The 6,635-nt window shown below is 55.5% G+C and overlaps 1 pseudogene; it reads right to left on the bottom strand.

The window, feature by feature from the left end:
* Positions 1–5,823: 5,823 nt before the first annotated feature.
* On the bottom strand, positions 5,824–5,969 carry LOC149851616 (U2 spliceosomal RNA; annotated as a pseudogene).
* Positions 5,970–6,635: the final 666 nt, after the last annotated feature.

The following is a 6,635-nucleotide window of genomic DNA, read 5'->3' as shown; positions in this document are numbered from 1 at the left end:
CCCCCTTCCCAATATTTTCACTGCCTACATTTGGTCTCAGCCAGTCGGGGAGACTAAGCAATGCAGGTGATTAGGAGACTCCCTTGGATTCCCAGGGTTACAGAGATTAGTCAAGGAGTAATGGCCACTTGCCCCATATTAACCCAGTCCAGCTCCACTTCATTGAGCTGGGTCTGAGCTGATGGGCATGAAAAGGTGGAAAGCGTCTGCCTCTAAATCTCCTGCCGTTTCCTAAGGACTTGAGGGGATCTACACACCCAGCCCAGGGTCATGTGTCACTGGGATTCCAGCACCCCTCTCTCTCTCAATTTTTTCTGACAGTCCTTCCCTGCACCCACAGCAGCCACTCACAGATTTTCCATTAAGAAGATACCTTTCTGGGCACTGAGCTGAAGCCAGTGAACGTCATCCAGTGATCCCTAATGCAGGGGACAGTTTTCAGATGAGCTACTACAGCACACGATGAGGCACCTATTCCTCCCCGACTAACCAAGCGAGGGAAATCGCAGGATGACATTTTCCAGCAGGTGCTTACTCCAACTGGTCACCATTAGTGGCTGTTTCTCAAGCTGTAGCTGACCACCTGCCAGGCTCCGAATGCCTCCCTAGGGGCGCCTTATGTCCGGCCCGACCCCTTCCTAGAGCTAGAGTTGAAAAGGATGGAGCTGGAGACCCAGGCACAGCTGGCTGTCAGCCAACCAATTTGAAATACCTCACCTGTTACCGGGCAGATCCCAGCCCACCAGGTAGATGCCCCTCACCAAGGTACCAGTCAAGTAGGCAGAGGGAACAGGTTTTCCCTCTCCCGCAGGAATGCAGCCAGCTCCTGTTACCTAAAGAGACAGGGTAAGGGTGTCGTCTCCTCTGCTGAGCCCACCCTACTCAAATGGTCACAGCACAGAGATTTTATCACATTGTCACAGGGCAGAGATTTGGGGGAGAAATCAAGGTGGCTTTCTGCCTCACACCTCTTTCTCCTCTCTCCTCCTCCTCCCAGCTTTCGGAGAACAATCCTCCCGTCCGCTTTTCCCAGAAATGTGCTAGAGGTTTCCTGTTCCAGGAAGCCAGGTGCAAGGGGCCCCGTCCGACTTGAAAACCACCTTTCACTCTCCCCACATCCCTTTCCTGGCTCGGGGTTTCCTGACATCAGCAGCAGGAGGCAGGTTCCCACGCCGGGAGGGAGCTTCAGGTTTTTGTACAGGGCTTCCCGTCGGTTTTATCATCGTGCCTCTCCTGAAAGCGCAGAAGTAGGTGGCGGAGTCACTCGGCTGAAGGTCGGAGGTGCGCAGGCGCAAGGAGCGTTGGGGCTTCTGGAAATCAGCAGTGAACCTCGGCCCGGCCTCAGTTATGATTTGAGCCTCCAGAGTATTGCCACAGAAGGAAAATCAGGCTGCCTCCGGGGCTCTGCTTGTACCAGTACAAATAATAAATGCTCTCCCCAGTCTCGTAGGTGCAGTCCAGGGTGACAGTCCCCGCGCTCCACGCCCGACGCATCTTCCTGCCGCTGAGTGACTTTATCTTCCAGGCTGGAGCCTGCTGTAAAGAAAGGGGAAAAGAAGTCTGCTGCTGAGGTTGCCTCTGCGATCAGTTATTCAGGGAGTCCCTCGCTAATTTTCCAGTAAAGGTTACTAGCTTCCTCCCCATCATTTCAGAGCTGAAAGTGCCTTTCCTACCCGATCCCCTTGGCTTCTCAGTACCACGCCCGGGACCATAACATGTTTCACATTGGTTAGGGGTCCCGTCCCCATTCAGCCTGCTCCCGCTGCCAGTGACCAATGCTCATTTCAGACCCTGGTTTCCAAGATCTCGTTGACTCGGGTCCAGTTAATCCCCACTGATTCCCGTTGCCCCGTTTGCCTTGGGAAGGACCCAGACTAGGACCAAGTCGTCCCGAACTGGGACTCGCTGTGCTCCTTTGTGCTCCTGCCTCCCTGTCCCCCGCGTGTCTCCCAGGGGCTGTGGGAGCTGCAGGCGGACAGGCTCTGAGGTGCGGCAGGAAGACTTGGTGTCTCCCAGCCCAGGTCAGCCACACTCGCCTCCCTCCCGTCCCTTCGGGGTGGCGTGAAGGGGAGTCCGGCGGGAGGGTGAGCACTTACCCAGCAGCACTAAGGCTGTCACCGCCCACAGGAGTCCGGGGTGGATCTCCATAATGGAAACGGGTCCCGCACCCCTCTGCTCTCCTCCCGGCCCCAGCAGCCCTGCCCCAGGGTGTTGCCAGGACTAAGGTAGGCTGCGTGTCCTTTCCAGTGTCCCCGAAGAGCTTGCACGCGGGTGAATTTGCTGCTTCGGTACAAACGGCAGCTGGAGAGTGGGGCCAAACCCTGTCGTGTAATTAACGCTGGCAGGACACCCCGCCCCTCTTGGAGATGCCCCGCCTACCGGGACATTCCGGTCAGCCGGGGCACAGGAGACATCCCCCCCCGCCCCCCACTTCCGTTCGCGGTAGCACAGCGCCCCCCAGCCTCGCCCTGGGGCAGGGCCGGCCGGAACTGGCGGCAGCGGGAGACTCCCCGCGCCCGGGCCCTGCACCCTGCTCCCTGCAGTGTGGAGCCGCCTCCCGCCCTCCTGTGTCCAGAGCTCAGGGCAGATCTTGAGGGGAGAGCGCCCCCCTGTCACCCACTCCAGCCCGTGGGTATGTGCTTCCTTGCCAGGTCAGCGCCCTCCGCTCGCAGGCGCCTGGACTCAGCTCCAAGCCCCGCAGCAGCTCCTAGGCTGGCACCTCGGGGCGACCCGCTGCGGTCTCTACGTGCCATGATGCAGAGCTGGGAACCGCAGAGCCCCCATTCCTCTGCCCCGCGGCGTGTCCTGCCCCGTGGGGGAGGGCGCCCGGGGGTCCCTGGCAGGTGGCAGGGGGAGCGCCCGGAACACCCACACCCCTGCGCTCAGAGCCGCGCCTGCGGGCCCCGGGCCTTGTGCCGCTGGCGTCTGTCGTACGGGCACTCGACCCAGTACAGGCACTTGAGGCACTTCCCCGAGTCAGGGGGCAAAAGGAAAGTCTCCCTTAGTTCACAGACATAAGGGGTCTCTTAGGCATAATTTAGACCCACCGCTCAATAAGTCTCCCACACCGGTCACAAAGGAGGACTTTATTGATTACAGGGGTAGGGTGAAAATAAGGTACAAGATTGAGCAATATCCTAGAAATCCTAAAGAGCAAACAGTCTGGCTGAGGTAGCCTTTTGATCATGCATCTGAGTTACTGCCAGCTAGATATCTAATCACATCTTGAGCAGCTTACTCACAAGCATCTTCCAAAGGCAGGTGAAGTTTCCCTCCGAAGGCAGGCCGTTTCTAGCTCATGAGTTTTGGGGGAGAGCCAGTTTCACATGGTAAAGCTCCTCTGAGTCCCCCGCATGGCTGCTGTCCCATCGTCCTGGGCAGTCCAAACTTATATAGCCCTTGTGACCTCATTCACCTGGTCCAATGGAGGCCGGCTCCAGTTGGCTGTTGGCCAACCAATTTCAAATACATCACTAGTTGCTGGACAGACTCCAGCCCACCAGGTAGATGCCCCTGACCCAGGTAGCTGATACCAGTCCAGTAGGCAGAGGGAGCAGGTTTCCCCGCTCTTTCAGGAATGTAGCCAGCTCAGGTTACCTAAAGACATAGGGTAAGAGTGTGTCTCCTCTGCTGGGCCCATCCTCATCAAATGTTCACAGCACAGAGTTTTGGGGAGAAACCAAGGTAGCTTTCTGCGACAGAGGTGAAGTCACCCAATGCCCTGTAATTTGTTGTATAGCTTCCAGGAGAGCTACCTCCTAGAATGAAGTACCTACCCCCCGCCCCCCGCCCCCGCCCCCGACTAACTTCTAAGGGTGGGAAATCCACCATATTCCAAGGCGAATTGTTGTAGAGGCTGCTTATATCAACTGAGTCTGTGGCTTTCTTTCAGTCCAAATTGGAGGTCTTCAAGAGGAGGCTTGATAGTCATCTGGCTGGGGTCATCTGAACTCGGTCCTCTTTCTTGCCAGGGGCTTGCCGGGGGTGGGGTGGGACACGATGATCCATTGTGGTCCCTTCCCACTCTACAGTCTATGAATCTGTGAATTCACCCACTTGCATCTTCTAGGTTTTTCCTGGAAAGGGTTTGAGAAGTATCCTGCTGTCCACTTTCCCCAGCAATGTTCAGATTTCCTGTTCAGGGAAGCCACTGGAGGTCCCACCACAAGGGATGCTCTGGGGTTCCTCCTATCCTTCTTCTGCCTCCCAGGTCCCAGAATTTGCCAGCAAAATCATGTTCCCACTTGCAGAAGAAGCTGCGGGTTTTGTACAGGGATCCCCATCAGTTTTGGCACCACATCTCCTGAAAGCACAGAAGCACGTGGCCGGGGGCCAAGCTCCAGCCCCGCGATGCTCAGGCTGATGCGGCGTCGCCACGTCTGGAGCTCGGCGGAGACCGCGGCCCCGCCTCGTCCCGCCTCGAGCCCGGAGAGTGTCGCCGCAGCAGGACAGCCAGGCTGCCCCAGGGGCTGCTTGTACCAGGACAACAGATAGCTGCTCTCTGCAGTCTTGTAGGTGCAGCCCAGGATCACAGAGCCGCCCTCCACATCTGATGCATCTGTCTCTCTCTCAGTGACTCTGTTTTCCAGGTTGGGGTCTACAATAGAGGGAAAGAGGAGAAGTGGCTTGTCATGTTGTCCCTGGCCTGAGTTTTTGAGGGCGTCCCTAATTTTCCAGTTAACCGTACTGATTGCATCCCCATCATCTTACAGCTGGAAGTGCCTCTCCTAACAGGGATGTGATCCCATTGACTTTTCAGTACTGTGGGGGGAACCATGACACGTGCAACATAGATAAGACTCCTGCCCCTCCCCCCCCCACACCCACCCAGCTTGCTGCTGGGGCTCCTGTTATCTGTACGGGGGCCCCGGTTGCCACTGCCCAATTTTCATTCCAGATCCTGGTTTCAGAGTTCAGATTTACTCGGGTCCCGGCCCCAAATGACTCCCGGTCCTTCGTTTGCATGAGGAAGGTTGGAGACTAGGCCCAAGCCAGCACTTTCCCAGCAGCACAGAGGCTGTCAACACCCACAAGAAATGGGGCTGCACCCCCATTCTGGAAACAGGTCCTTCGCTCCTCCGCATGAGCAGACCTGCCTCCGGGTGTTCCCAGGATGAAAGTAGGCTGTGTCCTTCCCATGGTCTCTGGAGCACTGCGGTGAGTTCCCTACTCCGGTAGCAACAGGCCCTGTCTTTCCAGTGTGACTGGCTTCACAGTGAGGCCAAACCCACTCACAGGATCAGCCCTGGTGGGACCCTCTTTCCCCGGGGAAGCCGCGCCCCACCGGGATATTACGGTCAGCCAGGTCGCAGGCGACATCCCTCCCCGGGGCCCCCTACGCCCAATCCCTATAGCCCAGTACTCCCCCACCCTCCACCAGCCTCCTCCTGGGGCAGGGCCGGCAGGAACTGGCGGTAGTGGGAGAGCCCCCGCGACCGGGCCCTGCACCCTCCTACCTGCAGTGCAGAGCTGCCTCCTGCCCCCCTGGGACAAACAGCACAGCATGGATTTTGAGGGGACACTGCCCCATAATCACCCACGCCAATCCGTGGGGATGTGCTGCCTTCCATACCTGTGCGACTCAGCTTCGCCTAGGGCATCTGCCAGGGTCTTCCCTGTCTGCACCACACTGCGGTTCTGGGCTCCCAGCCCTGAAGAGACGCTTCCCATGGCCTTACGGGAAGCACAGTCGAGTCCCTCACTCCACAGAGCACCTCATCTCATGTGAAACCTTAAGCCCGTGCTGGGTACCATCAAAGTGAAAGGCATCTTGTGTCGTAGTGGGCCTAGGGGCAAAAGAAAGAGAGGGCTTTTTTTTTTTTTTTTTTTTGCACCGGTCCTGGAAGCATTGCAATACCAGGTCAATGCATGGAGTGGATGGAGCACACTCCGGTTCCACCACCCAATACCAAAAAGAATCTGCTCAATATATGATACAGACTATGTATGATATTAGTCCAAAAAGAAAGGAGAGAGCTTTTTTTTTTTTTTTTTATATATTAAAAACATTTTATTAGAAAAGGCTGTCACTATGAAACACATTAAGAAAAACTACAAATAAACAAAACGCACCTCAGGTTTCACAAAGTTAATACAAACTCACTTTTACAAAATTTCCTAACATTCACAGAAGAAATAAAATCACTTGTGAATTCCTGAAAACCCATTTAGAAATCATTTAACTTGTTTCTTATATAATTGCAAGTTCCCTCACCCACTCTTGGAGCCCCTTATCCATTTTATCTGAGGGGAAAAACAAAAACAGGCACTATTAAACACATTGTGGAACCAGAATCCCACCTTATTACATAATATTCACATATTCAATGTCGCATTTGACCTGCTGAAAGCCCCCCCGCCACCCTTGCTGGCAAATATGCTGTCCCTTAAACTATCCTATGCCTACGCGGGGCTGAAACAACCCTCTGAAGTCCAGCCCTTCCCAGGGCGTTGTATCCCCTCCTTGCGTTCTCTGCTTTCCTCTTCCTCTATAGAAATACAACTCGTGCATAGCTAATTGCAGACACTCTACCGTTGGAAAAGCACGAGCCCTTTAGTGCTAGCAGGGAATGCACTTTCCAAATTGCTACTTTAATACATGTGACAAGCACCCTCACACCCCATGACCCATCCGT

The sequence above is a fragment of the Crocodylus siamensis genome, unplaced genomic scaffold, assembly GCF_052110815.1.
Source record: "Crocodylus siamensis isolate JL-2025a unplaced genomic scaffold, ASM5211081v1 HiC_scaffold_712, whole genome shotgun sequence".
NCBI lineage: Eukaryota > Metazoa > Chordata > Crocodylia > Crocodylidae > Crocodylus > Crocodylus siamensis.
The sequence above is the reverse complement of the archived record's forward strand: the minus strand, read 5'-3'. Positions and strand labels throughout refer to the sequence as shown.